This window comes from Lynx canadensis, chromosome A2 (assembly GCF_007474595.2).
Source record: "Lynx canadensis isolate LIC74 chromosome A2, mLynCan4.pri.v2, whole genome shotgun sequence".
In the NCBI taxonomy this organism is placed as follows: domain Eukaryota; kingdom Metazoa; phylum Chordata; class Mammalia; order Carnivora; family Felidae; genus Lynx; species Lynx canadensis.
Window position 1 is genome coordinate 97,955,263 of NC_044304.2, and position 19,006 is coordinate 97,974,268.

The following is a 19,006-nucleotide window of genomic DNA, read 5'->3' on the forward strand; positions in this document are numbered from 1 at the left end:
TAACAGCTCAATGATGGCCACAAATTCTTTGATACTTCTCCTATTAAGAACTGAGGCACAGGACTTCTCCCCTCAAGTGGGTGCTGACTCTGTGAATGCCTTAATTCATAAAACACAGTGGTGCTATTCAAGTTTGCGGGAACAGCCTTAGAGACCAGCAGCTTCCACCTCCTGTCACTTGGAATACTTGTCCTTGAACCTTGAGCTTCAGCATAATAAATCTGATCACTCCACTGGAGTGTCCACATGCAAGGTTCTGAACACATGAAGAGGGAAAATGGCCAGCTTCTAGCCATCTACACCAAGGCAGCAGATGTATGAATGAAACCTTCTTGGACACTCCAGAGTAGTCCAGCCACCAACTGAATACCACTGTCACCCCAGTTGACACCATGTGGAGCAGAAGAATCTACCTGCTGAACCCTGCCCAAATTCCTTACTCGTTGTTTATGAGCTTAAGAGAATGATTGGTTCAGGGGTGCCTGGGTGGCTCAGTCGGTTAAGCATCCGACCTCACCTCAGGTCATGATCTCACCACTCGTGCGTTTGAGCCCCGCGTTGGGCTCTGTGCTCACAGCTCAGAGCCTGGAGCCTGCTTCCAGTTCTGTGTCTCCCTCTCTCTGCCCCTCCCCCACTCATGCTCTGTCTCTTTCTCTCAAAAATAAAGTTTAAGGGGCGCCTGGATGGCTCAGTCGGTTAAGCGTCTGACTTCGGCTCAGGTCACCATCTCGCGGTCCGTGAGTTCGAGCCCTGCATCAGGCTCTGGGCTGATGGCTCAGAGCCTGGAGCCTGTTTCTGATTCTGTGTCTCCCTCTCTCTCTGCCCCTTCCCTGTTCATGCTCTGTCTCTCTCTGTCTCAAAAATAAATAAAACGTTTAAAAAAAATAAAGTTTAAAAAAATTAAAAAAAAAAAGAAAATGATTGGTTCAGCAACTAAGTTTAGGGAATGTCTCCTATCTCCCATTCTCTATTTAACCCATTCTAACATAGCTTGTGTTCCTTTGACTCAACTGTAGAATTTGCTCTTATTAAACCACCCATAATATCCATATTATCAAATCTAGTGGTTACTTCTCTGCTATAATCATACTCATCCACATTGAGCACAGATCATCAGTCCCTTCTTTTCAAATACTTACCTCTCTTGCATTCTGTGATCCCACCCTCTTGCATTTCCCGCCCCCCCCCCCCCACCGCCCCTACTTTCCTCGTCTTCTTTGCAGGTCCTCCTGTCTCTGACCTCTAAATGATGAAGCCCTAGAACTTGTTCTAAAATATCTTCTCTTTCTACACTTTCTCTTGAGGTGATCCATCAATTCCAGTGGACTTAAATACCATTAGTATGCTAGTGTTTCCAAAATATACACACCTAGCTCAAGTCTATTACTGTGGCTCTAATAAATCATTCTTCATCTTTCTAGATAAAGTAGCACACCCCACCTCTAGCAACTTTTTGACATTATCCTATATTTTTAATTACTCATTTTTTTGAAATCATCTTCTTAATATACTTCTATGATTGTGGAGTATTGCTGCCTAATGGAAAGCAAACTCCTTGAGATTGGGGGTTTTGTCTTGTTTCCCATTATGACCTCAAAGCTTGGGAAAGAGCCTGGCAAAAAAGTAGTCCCTTATTAAACATTTAATGACTGATAGACTGGTGAGCGCTCATTTTGTCCTCACTGACTAGCTGCCTGGTTTATACTCCCACTGGAATGTCTAATAGTCACCTCAAAATGTGTCCATAGCAGAACTCTTGATTCCCCACCCAACATATTATGTCCTCCAATCTCTCCACACTTAACCAATCTTCATTCACCCAGCCCTTTCTCTAATACCTCTTTGCACCAAACATATCAGTCAGTCCCATAAGCCTTCCTTCTGTATTAATTATCTATTGCTGTACAACAAAGTGGGTAAAAATATAGCAGTTAAAAAGAACAAACATTTATTATCTGATAATTTCTGTGGATCAGTTTCCTAGGTGTGGCATAACTGGGTATCTCTGACTCAAGGTCTTTTGTGAATTGGCAGCTGAGCTGTCAGCCAGAGTTGTTAAGATGGTTAATTTTATGTGTTAGCCTGACTGGAGTAAGGGACGCCCAGATAGCGGGTAAATTATTTCTAGGTGTGTCTGTGACAGTGTTTCCAGAAGAGATGGGCATTTGAATCAGTAAACTGAATACATAAAGAAGATCAACCTTCATTCATGTGTGTGGGCATCATCCAATCTTTGAGGGCCTAAATAGAGCAAAAATGTGGAGGAAGGACAAATGCTCGCTCTCTCTCTCTCTCTTTACTTAAGCTGACATATCCATCTTCTTCTGCCCTTGGACATCAAAGCTTCTGGTTCTTGGGCCTTCAGACTCTGGAATTTGTACCAGTGGCCCCTCATTTCTTAGGTCTTTGGATTGAATTATACCACTGGCTTTTCTGGTTCTCCAGCTTACAGATAGCATGTTGTGGCATATCTCAGCCTTCATGATCATGTAAGCCAATTCCTATGGTAAGTCACCTTTTATCTATCTATCTATCTATCTATCTATCTATCATCTGTCTATACTATTGGTTCTGTTTTTCTGGAGAACTTTGACCAATGTAGCTGTATTCTCATCTGAAGGCTCATCTGGGGTGGGGTGGAAGAGGTAAGATCAGGTTCCAAAGATCACTTACATGGTTCTTGGCAGTCTTTTGTCTTTTGCCTCATGAGACTTTCCACAGAACTGTAGCATAATAAGGTAGCTGGCTTCCCCCAGGGTGGAAAACAGAGCAAGAGAGCATGACCCCCAAATGGAAACCACAATCTTACTACAGAAGTGACACCTCTTCACTTCTGCCATATTCTCTTTGTTAGAAGCAAACAACTCCACTCCACTTTTAAAGGGAGAGGAATTAAGCTCTACCTCTTGAGGGGAGGCATAGCAAAGGATTTGTGGACGTATCTTTAAAACCACCACAACTTGCAAATAAATCTTGAATCTGCACACTTTTTTTCTACTTCCACAGCTATCACTCTGTCCCAGGCTACCATTGTCTCTAGGCTCAAAAAAACTCCTCTTCACTCTTCTCTCCCTCATCCCCCATCCATTCTCCTCATTGCAGCTAGAGCAAGCTCTTAAAAATGTAAATCAGATCATATCATTTCCCCACTTCTCATTTTACTTTCTTATCATGGCCTAAAAGGCCATACAAGAGCTGGACTATGCCTATCACCTGACCTAATTTCTTATCATTCACTCAGCATAATGTTCCAGCAACATTAGCCTTCCTATCACTCTGTAAACATATCAGACTTATTATACCTCATCATTTTTGCTTTTGCTATCCTTTGACTATAATGTTCTCCCCATCCCTCATGTTCACCTGCTCCCTGACTGCTCCTTGAGTTTCTCTTTCTTGCCATTCAGGTATTAGCTGAAACGTCACCTCTCCTATGAGGCCTTTTTCAATGTTACTATTTATAATAGCCTCCTGTTGCACCCTCTGCCCACTACCAGTCACTAAGACCCCACAGCTGATATGAAATGGTTAGCACCAGTACAAAGCTACTGGTTGTTAGAATAATGACATATCTCTGTTCTGGTCAGTAAATACTTCCTCAAACCCCCCAAGAGGTCCTCCACAATGGTGACCATTCCCCTTCCCCTGGAACTCTCCCCACCCAACACACACATACTTTGTCATGATACAGCAATTAAGAGGCTATTTCCTGACATGACAGAGTTTCCAAGACTCTTCACCCACATAGTGCTCCAGTCAGCTGTGACTGACTGTGGATGTTCTATGCAGGTTCTTAAAGACTTCATCATCCCTGCCTTACAGCACTCTTCACCATATGGAGGCATCTTGTTTGTCTATCTGTTTACGTGTAGGCAGCCTGCCTTCCATCACTAGTAAACTTGAGAAGGGCACAGACCTTGACTAATTTGTCATCTACCTTCTCTTCAACTCTTAGAACAGTTTCTGGCACAGTAGGTGCTCAAAATTTGGAAAAGGAATGAAAGAATGAACAAATGGCAGCGAATGGGGCATAAAGGAGACAGGAGGAGCAGGGACTGGGGGTGAGTTGGGGAGCAGACAAGGAGATGCCACGCCCTCATCCTCTGATCCAGTGAATTTATTAACTTACTAATTTATTTATTGAATAAATTAGGTAATACATGAATATTGTTTCCAGTTTACTTGTTTTACTCTGTGAGACCTTACAGCAATCATTCTTAACTTTTTTTGAAGGGACTCAACTAACATTGTGACCCTGATGAATGCAGTAAATTCTTCCCTTGGATTCAGAAATACACAAAACACTTGTGCCAGGTTTCAGTATTTCACTGAAGCCCTCGGTGCCAGGGCCAGATACTAAGAATCCTTGTCTAGAAGTGAAAATAACTTGAGTAATTAATGATCTCCACAATCAGTTAGTTTGAAAGGTCTGCTGTCTGTGGGAATGTTGCTCTGGGCTTTTGCAACTACTCTTTTACTTGAAACACTTTTTTCCCCAAACCTCTCTATTCCACATTTGTGATATAACCAAATAGTACTTGCTCCTTCAGGCACACATTTGGAATTTACTTTGGCTAAGTCTTTCTTGATCCCTAATTCTTAAATATCCTTTTCATATGTCCTTTGCCCCATGCTTCTTTATTATTCTTACCACTCTGCATTATTAATACCTTATTACTTTTCTGATTTTCTCATTAGACTATAAACCCATATAATACTGCTTTGTTTATTTTTATAGCCCTGATTGTTGGTTTAGCACCAAATACAGACTAGGTACCCAATATATATTGATTAAAGAAATGAATGAATGTTTGAAAAGCATTACAGGAGCCTCTGGAATACTTTAAAATACCATATTTTATTGACTTTAAAATACCATTGGTGTTAAATATATGATTATTTTATTTTTATTGTTTTATTACTTTAATTATTTTATTATTATACTAGGAAAGAAAAAAACTATCAATTAATCTACAACACAATGCTAAGAAACTATTAATTCTATACTAATTTCCCATCTCAAAGTTGTTAAAATGTATAAAAAAGACTCTATTCAAATCCATGAAATATGAAAAATTTAAATTTGTGGAAAGTTATAGGTTTTTTAAATTAGAACTTCTTTTTATTACCAGCAGTTTACAACACAACATTAAAAAAAGAAAACTCTTGTAAAAAACTCAAAACTCGGTCAAAAATTCACACTGACTTTTATAATTCCTTTCCTTTCTTACCTTGTTTTCATGTGCTAAAAATTTATTCACACACATTAAAGTGTTACTTCCAAAACATCCTTGGTAAAAATCACAAGTACTGATTCTTTTATTTTTCCACAAAAACCCAAATTCGCTGAGGATTCAGTAAAAACTGTCAATATATTGGCAGAGAACCAGAGCCACAGATGCCAAGTTTAATTTTGGGCAAGCACAAAAGGGTTAATTTGGTGGGAGCACTTGGTATTCTTTCTCTAGAACAAGCTGAACCTTGTTGGCAGTAAAGTGTGAAATTCCAGTGTACTTAGAATTCCAATAACACCATTCTGCCCGAAGCAGCTTTAGCAACTATAGGTGAAAAATATGAAAACAAAAACACTGGACTTTGAATACTAGATTCATGGCCACTTTCTGAAATATTGTAGTAGCAGAAATAACATTTGTGAAATGAAGATAATTCCTGTGGGTTTGTTGTATGAAATAAATGAGAAAATATCTGCAAATGTAGACGTAAAACAATTGCAGAGCAAACACTAAAATTCTATTCAAGTGGAGAAATGAGCACTTTAAAAAAGTGCTCCCACCTACATAATCTCACAACATCCTGGTAAATGGAATGTGACCACTCTGATTACCCCATTTTATGCAAAGTCATCTAGTTAGGAAGTGTAGGAGCCCCAAATGCTTATGTCTAGCTTTGGTGATTCTAATTTATGTGCACCTAAAAACAGTACCTCAATGTATATAAGGCAAAACCAACAGAAAGATATACCACTTTGCTTCAGTTATCTAAGCTGCATCTCAAAAACTGAAAAACCTGAAGAAAGTAGAAAGATGGAAATAATAAAGATAAGACCAGCGATCGGTAAAATAAAAAACAGAGTTAAAGAAAGGACATCCATTGTATAGAATGTTATTCAGTCATAAAAAGTAATGAAGTCCTGATCCATCCTACACTGTGGATGCACCTTGAAAATACTATGCTAAGTGAAAGAAGTCTGACACAAAAGGCCACATATTGTGTGATTCCATTTATATGAAATAGCAAGAAGAGGGAAATGCACAGAGAAAGCAGGTTAGTACTTACCAGCGACTGAGGGTAATGAAAGGGTAATGGTAGTAACAGCTTAATGGGTATGGGTTTCCTTTTGGGGTTATGAAAATGTTCTAGCATTTGATAGTGGCGATGGTTACACAACGCTGGGAACATATTAAATGCCTCTGAGCTGCATACTTTAAAATGGCTAAAATGGTGAGTTTTATGTTATGTGAATTTTACAGTAAAAATTTAAATAAAGGGGGCACCTGGGTGGCTCAGTCTGTTAAGCGTTGGACTTTGGCTCAGGTCATGATCTTGTGGTTCATGTATTAGAGTCCCACATCTGGCTCTATGCCTGGAGCCTGTTTCCTATTCTGTGTCTCCCTCTCTCTGCCCCTTCCCCACTTGTGCTCTGTCTCTCTCTGTCTCTCAAAAATAAATAAACATTAAAAAAATTTTTTTAATAAATCTTTAAAAAAATTAAATAGGGCAAAACATTCAAAAGTTGATAATTGAAAATACTAATAAAATTTATAAATGCCTAGTAAGACCCACAAGGAGAGAGGGATTAAAAATTCTAAATATGAGAAATGAAGACCAGAATATTGCCACAGATCTTAAAGATATTTTTAAAAATAGAAGCATATTTTGGGGCGCCTGGGTGGCGCAGTCGGTTAAGCGTCCGACTTCAGCCAGGTCACGATCTCGCGCTCCGTGAGTTCGAGCCCCGCGTCGGGCTCTGGGCTGATGGCTCAGAGCCTGGAGCCTGTTTCCGATTCTGTGTCTCCCTCTCTCTCTGCCCCTCCCCCGTTCATGCTCTGTCTCTCTCTGTCCCAAAAATAAATAAACGTTGAAAAAAAAAATTAAAAAAAAAAATAGAAGCATATTTTGAACTACTTTATTCCACCATATTTACAAATTTAGATGAAAATAGTGAATTCTTAAAGTTGCAAAAAAGCACACAAGAAAAAACAGAAAATCTCAATGTTTTTATATTTATTAAAGAAATCGAATCTATAATTTAGTCTTCAGTCCTAAATAGCTTCATGAATGAATCTTGCAAACACTTAAAGAAGAAAAAATACTAATTTTTATATAAACTCCCACAGAATAGAAAAACTCTTTCTCAAATCTTTTACAAGCCAACAAAATCTTAATACTAAAACCTGACAATTTATTACAAGAAAGGAAAATTAAAATTACAATCAATATTTATCATGAACATGGACATTAATATCTTAAAGAATTACCCAGTTGAATCCACTATATATAAACAGATAATATATTATGACCAAGTGAAGTTTACACCCAGTATACAAGTTTGACTTGGAGCTTTAAATCAATCATACAGGGGCGCCTGGGTGGCTCAGTCGGTTAAGCATCCGACTTCATCTCAGGTCATGATCTCGCGGTCCGTGAGTTCGAGCCCCGCGTCAGGCTCTATGCTGACAGCTCAGAGCCTGGAGCCTGCTTCAGATTCTGTGTCTCCCTCTCTCTTGGACCCTCCCCCGTTCATGCTCTGTCTCTCTCTGTCTCAAAAATAAATAAAACATTAAAAAAAATTTTTTTAAATCAATCGTACAATTGATGGGATAAAAAAATAAATAAATAATCTCAATAAATGCAGAAAAATATTTTTAAAAATTCAATATTCTTTTGTAACTAAAAAAGACTCCTAATAAGTTAAAAATGGAATTAAAGTGTTTTAAGAGCAGTAATCAAAAGGGAAATTATAGCAAACATCATATTTGATGAGAAATTGAAAGCTTCCCCTGGTGATTGACAGAGAGACAAGGAAACTCATTATTATCACCTATATGCAATATTAAACTAGAGCAAGGGATGCCTGGGTGGCATCAGTCGGTTAATCAGTCGGTTAATCAGTGTCCCACTCTGGTCATCTGCTCAGGTCATGATCTCACTATTTGTGAGATGGAGCCCCAAGTGAGTCTTTGCACTGGTAGCACGAAACCTGCTTGGGATTTTCTCTCTCTCTCTGCCCCTTCCCCGCTCACATTTTCTCTCACTCCCTGTCTCTCTCTGTCTCTCTCTCTCAAAATAAACAAATAAACTTAACAAAATATTAAACTAGAGCAAATAAATAAATAAATCCAAGTTTGGAAAAGAAAATCTGGAACATGCATTATTAATGATTAGAAGACTCATATTTTAATAATGTTCATGATCCCCTTTGAATGTATACATTCAAGGCAATCCCAATCAAAATCCTAGCAAAATTTTGTAGTAATTGACAAGCGGATTCTAAATTTAAATAGAAGTGCAAAGAGAGAGGAGTAGCCATAAAAATTTTGAGGAAGAAGAGATTTGGAGGATTTTACTACCTAAAATCAAGACTTACTATAAATCTATCATAATTAAAACAATCTGATATTGGTACGATTGACAAATCATCTGGTGGAATAGAATAAAGAGCCCAGAAGTAAACCCACACGTGGATGCTCTCCTTATTTATGACAAAGTGCTGCTGCAATCCTGTGGGGAAAGGATTTTCTTTTCAATAAATAATTTTGTATCCATTGGATATAGATGTGGCTACAAAAGAATCTTGATTTCTACTCAACGGATACCCTATGCCATATCAATGGATATGCCAGATAGGTGAGAAATTTGAATGTGGAAAATTAAACAATAAATCGTTTATAAGATAACAAAGAAGCATAACCTATTTATGGTTAAATGGTTAACAGAAAGCAACATCCATAAAAGAATATCATTGATACATTGGATTTCATTAAAACTGTAAATTTTCTATCAGAGACATGATTGAGAAAATGAAAAGACTCACCAAAAAGTGGAAGAATATGACAATCAAGAAGAATGAAATCCTGCCATTTGCAACAACGTAGATGGAACTAGAGAATATTATGCTAAGCAAAATTAGTAGTCAGAGAAAGACAAATATATGATTTCACTCATATGTGGAATTTAAGATACAATATAGGTGAACATAAGGGGAGGGAAGCAAAAAAATAAAAAACAGGGAGGGGAGCAAAACACAAGAGACTCTTAAATATAGGGAACAAACTAAGGGTTGCTGGAGGAGTTATGGGGGGAGGGCTAAATGGACAAGGGGGCATTAAGGAAGACACGTGTTGGGATTAGCACTGGGTGTTATATGTAGGGGAAGAATCACTGGATTCTACTACTGAAATCATTATTGCACTATATGTTAACTAACTTGGATGTAAATTAAAATAAATAATTTTTTTTAAAAAGTGCAAGAATATATTTTCAATACAAGTATTCACAAAGAACTCATACCTACAAATTAATAAGAAAAATAATGTCAACCAATTTTTTAAATGGCTAAACAGTTGAACATTCTCTGTACAAAAGAAGCCTCCAAGAGGCCAATAAGTCCAGGAGAAGGTGTTTAATTCCATTATTCATCTGAGGAGCGCACATAAAAATCACAATGAGACATGCTAACATACCCATTGGAATAGTTAATTTTTTTTATAAAAAGGAAAACGGACACTATTAAGTGTTGACAAGGAAGTGGAGCAACTGGAACTCTAACATCATTAGTGGGAGAATATATTGGTACGGCCACTTTGGAAAACTGCTTTTCAGTATCTACTGAAGCTGCCATATTGTGATTTCAGTCAATACCTGGCGATTTCAATTCTGTGCATATACATAACAGAAATATTTTTATGTGTGCATTGAAGTACACTGGAAAAGAAAGTTCATGGCAGGTTGGTGCATATGTTTTAAACACTTGTATACAATGTAAATGTCTATCAATAGTGAAATGGATAAATAAATTATGGTATATTTATACAATGAAATACTATACACAACAAACGAAAAAGAATGAACTACTGCAGCGTCCTGTAACAGAGGCTTACAACGATGGTTTATTTATCACTCATGCTATATGCCCATTGCAGGTTGCCTGCAGCTCTGCTTCCTGTCGTTACCAATTCAGAATCCAGTTTGGCAGAACAGACTATATCTAGAACACTACCAATTTGGGGGCAAAGAGAAAAGACACACAGTGAAACACATACCAGCCCTTAAAACTTCTACCTGAAAGTGACATATATTACTTCTACCAACAATTTATTGGCCAAACCAAGTCATATGGCCACTTTTGAGATCAACAGCTCAGGGATGTATCATCAGCCTGCTGAGGATAGTATACCAAGAAAAGAGCCAGAGTAGTTGGGCTACAGTTATCCAACCTACGATAGGGGTTGAGAAGGTGAGTATCTGGCTTCTCTCTTGGGCAAATGGGAATGACGTTCAGTGTCTATGTCTGGTTCCCTAAAAGTAGAGATTGGGAGAGGATTTCAGAAGCACGTGATATGAGAGAGTGCTCATCAGGAAAAATTCTGGAGAGGAAGGAGGGCAGCAAAAAACAAAGATAGGGAAAGGACCAAAATATTTAAAGGTGTTAATGGTAGTGCACATCTGACTTTACTATTTCCACTTATTATGGGTGTACTCTGTGTGTGTGTGTGTGTGTGTGTGTGTGTGACTTTTAGCACATGATGTGATTGTTTTGAATGCTAATGGACTTCTCTAGAATCCATGCATGCACAGTTTATTATCCGAAGATCTTGAGTTTACATTTTACCCACAGACAATCTTCAGATTCACTGCAGAAGCCACTATTTTTTCCGTGGTGGAAATCGCTAACAGTCCACATAATGCTCCATCTGCACTTCATTTTGGTTTTACTTCTTAATGAAATCAGTGATATTCTACAGGCTTGTGTGACTCACCAGTTAGCTGTTAGAAACCACAGGGCTCATGTGGTGGGCAAGACCTGGAGCTGGAAGAGCACAATTTTGTGGTATGTATTCATTTCACCATTTCCAAAGTCATCCCTGATGGACTGAGTTTTATCTACTGTCTGTTCTTTATGGTATCAAACTGGGTTTCCATTACATTCTCTGCTCCCACTTAAGCACATTCCTCTTGGTTTTCCTCAATTGGATGACTTACTCTTGACTGTGCTAATTACGGTCTTTTACTCCAGTAAACTGCTCTTCTGAACAACCTCATTGTGTGTGAAAAATGAGTTTTGGCAGGAGGCACATGATTTGTTTTCTTGCCATAGACAAATTCCTTCAATAACAATGTGAACACAAGTACATCAATAATAGCGAGTGTGCATCAGGTACGTACTCCTGTGGGGTGTTGGTGGAAATGCTAAATCTGCACCTCCCACCTCTTTTTCCATATCCTTGGGGTGCAGTTTTAAAACCCTGGCACGACAGGGCGCCTGGGTGGCTCAGTCAGTTGAGCGTCTGACTTTGGCTCAGGTCATGATCTTGCAGTCTGTGAGTTCGAGCGCCGCATCGGTCTCTGTGCTGACAGCTCAGAGCCTGGAGCCTGCTTTGGATTCTGTGTCCCCCTCTCTCTCTGCCCCTCCCCCACTCATGCTCTGTCTCTCTCTGTCGAAAATAAATAAACATTAAAAAAAATTTTTTTTAAATAAATAAAACCCTGGCACATAGTAGATATGTGTAGAGACATTTTATTAAATACCAGTACCTGAACCTCAGGTGCGGGGGCGGGGGAGGAGGTGGTCTGCCTCTTGTCTTCTAAAGTGCCTTCCTGTTCTGCAGAGGTAGAAACTAGAACCTATATTTCCCCAGCAATCTTGAAGCCACAGTGCAGATATAGTTTTGTGTCTGTAAATCAGAATGGCTTTAATGAGATTAACATGTGAAACCTATTAAGGAAAGAAGCTGTATTGCAAGGATCTGTTTTGCTGGTATGGGCCTTGACTACAGACACGGCTCTGAACCCCACAGTTTTCATGATTCCTTGAGTTCTGGATCTCACCTATTGTGGCTGCAACCATCTACCCTCTTACCAAAGATGAGGGAAGTTCCCTATGTCCCCTGTATCCCCACCATCCCATCAGAACTTGGCAATATGACCATTTTAGTTTTTGCTAGTCTAATAGGTATAAAGCCATTTAGAGTGATGTTTTATTTTTTTAATGTTTATTTATTTTTGAAAAAGAGAGGGAGAGAGAGAGAGAGAGCAGGGGAGGGGCAGAGAGAGAGGGAGAAACAGAATCCCAAGCAGGTTCCACGCTGTCAGCACAGAGCCAGCCGTGAGGCTTGAACTCATGAACTGTGAGAATGTGACCTGAACTGAAATCAAGAATGGGGTGCTTAAACCAACTGAGCCACGCAGGGACACCTAGAGTGCTGTTTTATTTATTTATTTTTTTAATTTTTTTTTTAACGTTTTATTTATTTTTGAGAGAGGGAGAGACAGAGCATGAACAGGGGAGGGTCAGAGAGAGGGAGACACAGAATCTGAAACAGGCTCCAGGCTCCGAGCTGTCAGCACAGAGCCCGACGGGGGTCTCGAACTCACGGACCACAAGATCATGACCCGAGCCGAAGTTGGCTGCTCAACCGACTGAGCCACCCAGGCGCCCCTAGAGTGCTGTTTTAAATGACACTTCTCCAATTACCAAAGATTCTGAGCATGTGAGCATCTTTTCATGTGCTTCATTGTTCCCCCCTCTTCTGTAAATTGCTTGCTTCTTCACACCATTTGCCTCTTATTCTCTGGGGTTACTATCTCCGTTTTGTTATTCTCTAGAGTTCCTAAAATATTGTGCTTAATAATACCTTGTCAGTTTAATGTTGCAAATATTTCTCATTCTGATATTCATCTATCATCTTTGTCATTGATGTCCTTGCTTAAATGGAAAGACTTAATTTTGATGACTCAAATTCGATCAACTTTTTTGTCTTAGGATTTGTATTTTTGAAATTTTGTTCCAAAAGGTTTTCCCTACTCTTCGGTCATAAAGATACCCTCTTACTGTGTCTTCTATTAACTCCAAAGGTCATAAACACCTGTTTGGTAGTTAGCTAGTGATGTTAGGTAGGACATAGTTTTATTGCCTTCCATAAAGTAAATCCACTCTCCCAATGCCATCTTGTAAGCAAACATCCTTTCCCTATTAATTGGTACTGCTAACTTTACCTTATATTAAATCCCCAACGAGACATACCTCTGATATCTATTCTATTCCGTTGATTTATCTCTTTGTTTTTTTCTTTCACAAATACTAAACTGTTTTTATTGTTAGGCCTACTTCTGCCCTTCGTTTATATTTTTTGAAGTCAGCTTAGCTCTTCCATATGCATGAAAATTCTATTGTGAGATACATTGTTTATGCCAAAGATCTATGGAAAAATATATATATATATATACACACAGTTATAGAATGATTATAAAAGAAATATCAATGTAAACCACCATTCAGGTCAGGAAATGTAATATTGCCAGCACCCCCAGAAGTTCCCCATGTATCATTCCCTGACTGTAATCCCCACTTTCCCTAGAGGCAGCCCCTATCCTAACTTTTGTGATAGCTAGAGATAGCTAGAGAGATAGAACCTCTCTGTTCTAACTCAACCATCCATGAATGCCTCCTCGAACAACATTGTTTAATTTTGCTTCTTTTGGAATTTTCCAAAAATAAAAGCATACAACATGTATTCATTTTGTTGTTTTTAGCTCATCATTATTTGTGGAATTCGTCCACGTCATTGTATATACCTCTAATTGTGGCATACATCGCTAAATAGTATTTCACTGTACAGATTTACTATAATTTATTTACCCATTTCAACTTTGTCAACACTCGATTGTCTCTAGTTTTTAATGTCTTTTAATGTGATGATTGTTTTTAAACTTCTAACTCAACTTCTTTAACGAGTATAGAATTATGATTTCCAAACTCTTTTTGTGAGTCTATTTAAGGTATTATGGTAGATGACACTAGCTACCTACCCAAATCCCTCCTTCCTGGGCACAAGGCTACCCAGTTAAACTAAATTTTCCAGCCTCGCTTCCCATTAGGTATAGCCATATGACTATGCTCTTATTAATGGAATGTCAGTGGAAGCAGTTTGTGCCATTTCTGGGGTGGGGCTACCTAATGTTTCGTGTGCCTCCTCGTCCTCTCTCCCATTTCCATGGGATGGAATCCAGTATGATGACTGACCATGAAGAAGATAATGCTCTACAGAACAAATGCCAAGTGCATGAAAACTGTTAGGCCCCTGAAATATCATAAGGATCTGAATTTTCATACTGATCTGTCTCTGGAACACTCAGATGTTTTATGTGAAAGAGATGATAAATGTATTTTTTAAGTTATCAAGCACTTATATAACACCGGCATGTAATAAACACTGTTTTAAGTTTTATATATACTAACTCTTTTAGTCCTTTTACCAACCCTAGGTGGTAGTTACTATTATTATCTCTACTTTAAAGATAACAAAACTAAGACTCAGAGAGGGCCAGAGTTAGTAAGTGACTGAACTGGGATTGAAAACCAGAAAATTGGGTTCCCTGATCCGTGCTCTTACTTACTATGATGCAGTACCCTTCAGCAATGTCTATATTCTTTAAGCCATTATATTTAGGGTCACTTTGATGCAACAGCTTAGCATGACATTAGAAATATAGAAATTTGAAACCAGAAATAGGTTTCTAAGAAGAGCCTTGAATATGTGGTTAGACTAGAATTGAGAAAACAGGTATCACAGGCTGCAAAATTGGAGACCCTTGTAATGTCATCACAAAAATATGTAATAAAACTGTTTCCTGAAGTAACCTGAAAAGCTGGCCACTTACCCATAGAGTAACAAGAATGTTGACATGTGTTCATTGCTCTTTGATGTTTTTAGTAGAGTACAGTAAAAAAATCACGTGCTCGGGTAGAAACTAGTGGACATAAAGCAGAAGACCATAGAGAAGTTCTAGAAATTTGGTTCTGTGTCCCAACAGCAGGAGGTAGGATTGTTATGACTCATAGCTTTTCCCACATGTCTCCCAATTAGGAAAGCTACGGGATCTGGCACTGTGGAAGATTATATTAATGGTGTCGCCTCATTTTACCCATTATTCAGATAGCCTCAAATGAAACAGCACTTAAATGGGAGAAATGGCTAGACATGGAAACCAGGAAGTAAAGCGGGCTTAAAAACTATGTTCCAAAGAGAAATCTGAGCATTGTGGTTGGCACATGGCATTGAAAGAAAACAAACAGACGCAGAAGCCTATCAAATTTCTTAGATACTTAAATTTCCAAAGCAACCAAAAGCCTGGCCTGAAAATGTCCTCAGACTCTCAAACTATACCTGTAGGAAGGAGGCTACTAAAATTACACTCTTTCCAAGATCCACTTCAGCTGTGGCCTTAAAGCATAATGTACTATGAAATACTCCCAAAGGGCAAAATTTGGAATCATAGAGAATATAGGAAAGTATATCACTGCCAAGACAGAAAATCTTCTCAATTCCTCTCTGGTGGAATTATCTCACTCTTACAGAGCTGAGTGTACTCCGTTCTTCCTTTCTTTTACTAAGAGTGTTCATTATAGTTATTCCATTCATACTTAACCATTGTAATTGGATGTGGGGGGAGGAATAATTTTATTTTCTAGGCTGCCACATGCAGCCATATATGGACCTAATGCAAAGGTCAAGGCATTACCCGGAGATCCTGTGCTTTGAGCTGGATACAGAAATTGGATAGAAATTTAGCATATATTCCTTGGCAAGGGAGAAGGGTGCAGAGGGATATTTAGGGGCTGAAGAGTGGACTGTGGCACAGATTAGTAATTGTTCACTAAAATATATTCTTTCTTTTCCCTGGAACATATGCTTCTCCAGTCATGTTACATTGCTCAATTTTCCTTATAGTTAGTTAGGTGTGGTCATGTGATTAGTTTTTGACATTAGTAAGGGAAGAAATGACTACCATTTCCAGTCCTGGGTCTTAAGACACTGGGTATTTCTCCTTGACATCCTCTTTCCTGTTTCTCCTTCCAGTTTGATGAAACACAGATGTGGTGGTGACCTAGCTTTCAGCATGCAGGTAACTACAATCCCCTGGACAGTGGTGCAGTAACATGACGAAGACATTTGCGGCTCAAGATCCACTCTCTATGAAAGTCCCCATTGCTCTGCATCCTGGAGGCTTTGTGGGCTCCATTAATAGCTTTCCTTTCTTCTGGCTTCTTGTTGGGAGAGTGAAAGGGAGGAAAGTCAAGATATTTATTTCCTCTGCTTTCTCTCTACTCCGTCGTGACAGGGTGGCTGCCTCCAGGAACTACCAATGACCACAGCATCTTTTGCGACTGTCTCCACTTTATCTATTCTCTTCTGATTCTAGTAGCTGCTTCCAACCCTTGTTCCTTCAAACCTATGGTTAGAAAGAGTCCTTGGCCTTCCCCCCCACTCCACCCTCCATCTCTTCCACTCCTTTGCTAGCACTGAGATACTTTAGTGTATCTTGTCATTTCCCTTAAACTTCCTATTCTTGTACCAATAGTCTCCTTAAAGAACTTCCCTCAAAAGCCGTTTTAGTGTGCTTTCTCTTTCCTGCAAGATCCCAACCAGTCTCTGAATGTCCCCATAAAGGGGCCATCAATCACTCCCCTCAGAACTGGAAAATGAAAGACAAATAAACACACATTTGTTTAAAAGGCATTGTGTTTGTTCTATGTATGACAGTAGTTTAGTCTTACCCTAGTTAATAGAGTGTCATATCCTTTTAGAAGTTTGTTCTTTTCATAAAAATTTCAAATTTGTTGGCATAAAGTAGTTCATCAACTCTTCTTTTTATCTCTCTAATGTCTATACAACCTGCATGTCTTATTTTTCATTTCTGACACTGGTTAATTGAGCCATTCTTTTTCTTGATAAGTCTCACCAGATGTGTATTAGTTTTTATTAATCTTTTTAAAGAATGAACTTTTTGGCTTTTGTTGAATCTCTACATTATACGTGGTTTCCTGTTTCATTAGTTGACTAATTATTATAACAAAGTACTCCCGAACTTAGCATTTTAAAACAGTCAGAAACTTTTATCGTGATGCACATTTTTTGTGAGCAAGGTCAAATGGTAATGTTTTTATATAACTTGGCCTTGACAGTCACCCATCATCATTTCTAGAATATCCTGCTGATGACAAAGGATAGCCATATTTAATGTAGGAAGGAACTATGCAAGGGAATGAGTATCAGGAAGTAAGGATCACTAGGGGCTATCTTGGATCTGGCTACCACATTGGTTTTTGCTCTCATCTTTACTATTTTCCTTCTTGAGCTGAATCACCCCTAATCATCACCCTGATATCCCTGCCCACGTCTCTGGCAATTTAAATGGAAAGACCAGGGAAGGGATTACAATGAGTCCTCAAAATGCAACATTTATTAGGAGGGGCAATCACTCTCCTTCCCACCCACCAAGTGAGAGAAGAGGCTCGAGATAATCACATAAGATTGGGAGCACCTACAGGAAGGAGAACCCTAGAGCATTGTGACTTTCTTAGGTCCTCTCTATCAAAGGACACACTGATCTCTCAGCAATCAGATCCTCCAAATATCTATATGGGTTTTCTCATCCAGTCTTTCCTAACTTGGCGTGGGGGGAAGGCAGGGCAAGGCCTATTCTCAGGACCCACCAGCATCTAAAGGCCCTTAGTCTTCTCCACGTTACTTCTAGTCTGGTAAACTTTATGTAATCTCTTGGGTGTAAGGGTTAGGGACAGAAAATAAGACTGTTATATATTTTTTAAAACTATATACATTCTCTTAGTTATTATATTTTTCTGTGTTTCTCTGATGGTTAGGCTTTTGAAACTTAAAATCTAAGAACTAACTAGAACATTCTGTTGAAGCATTTCTCCCTTGAAGCAATAGAAACTACATTCTTACTGTCTAAATCAGAAAGGGTTGCATGCACTACATAGTAGCATTTTACTCTGATACAAAACTTTTCAGCAAAATTTAGATCTAATTGAACAAAATTCTTTCGGAAATAAAGAAGCCTCCTCAATTCCCCACCCCAGAGGAGGGAAAAATAAATCAACCAACTACTCCTGAGTGGAAGTCACAAAAAGAGAAGAGGGTGGGGTGCTTGGGTATACTGATCCCCATTAGTGATTTGCTAAAGGTTGTCCTGGTTTTTGACCAAGAAAGGGACATTTCTATTCATTCTCATCAAACTAAAGTTGACTTTGTCCTTAAGAGAGGACTTCAAGACAGAATCATATTATTTATTTCTGATTCCTTAAGTTTAAGTCTATAGGACATTGCTTAATAGGTGTTTATTGAATTAACCAAAAGAGAAAGTTTAAAGCAGTTGAGGATCACAGCCTTAAGGCCCCATCTCATGGTTCAGAGGCAAGCTGATTATATCACTTCAGATACAGATATCACTACAAATAAAGACATTTTACAAAGGGACAGATGCCCTGTTCTGCCCTAAGGTAGCCAGTGAGGGCTGTCGCTGTCAGATTTTCCAGAACCTGATTTCCAGCACTAGAAAGACTACAAGTTTAAAGAGGGCTTTGGGCAGTCTCATGGTGTCAATTCTTGCTTTTATCCATGGACTAGGAACTCGATTGGCAGTTTGTGTCTAGCACAATCAAAGGAAGAGAAGGGGGATTATAAGTGTTTGAGCATGAGCTTTACTCCTGATCTGGACAGCAGGAGGCTCAGAAGGTCAGTGGTAGGAGGGAGTTTTGCTTCATGGTTAGGAGCCCTAGGTGAACTAGATACCTCACCACAGCTTGCACACCTTATTATAGAAAGAGTATTGGCAATACAGACAAAAAAGCATTGAGAGGTATGGCTTCTTATTGGACTGTCACTAACTTGACTTGCAATTTTGTGGATATTATGTAATCACTCTGCTTCTTTACTTCCATCCATAAGAAAAGCCAGATACA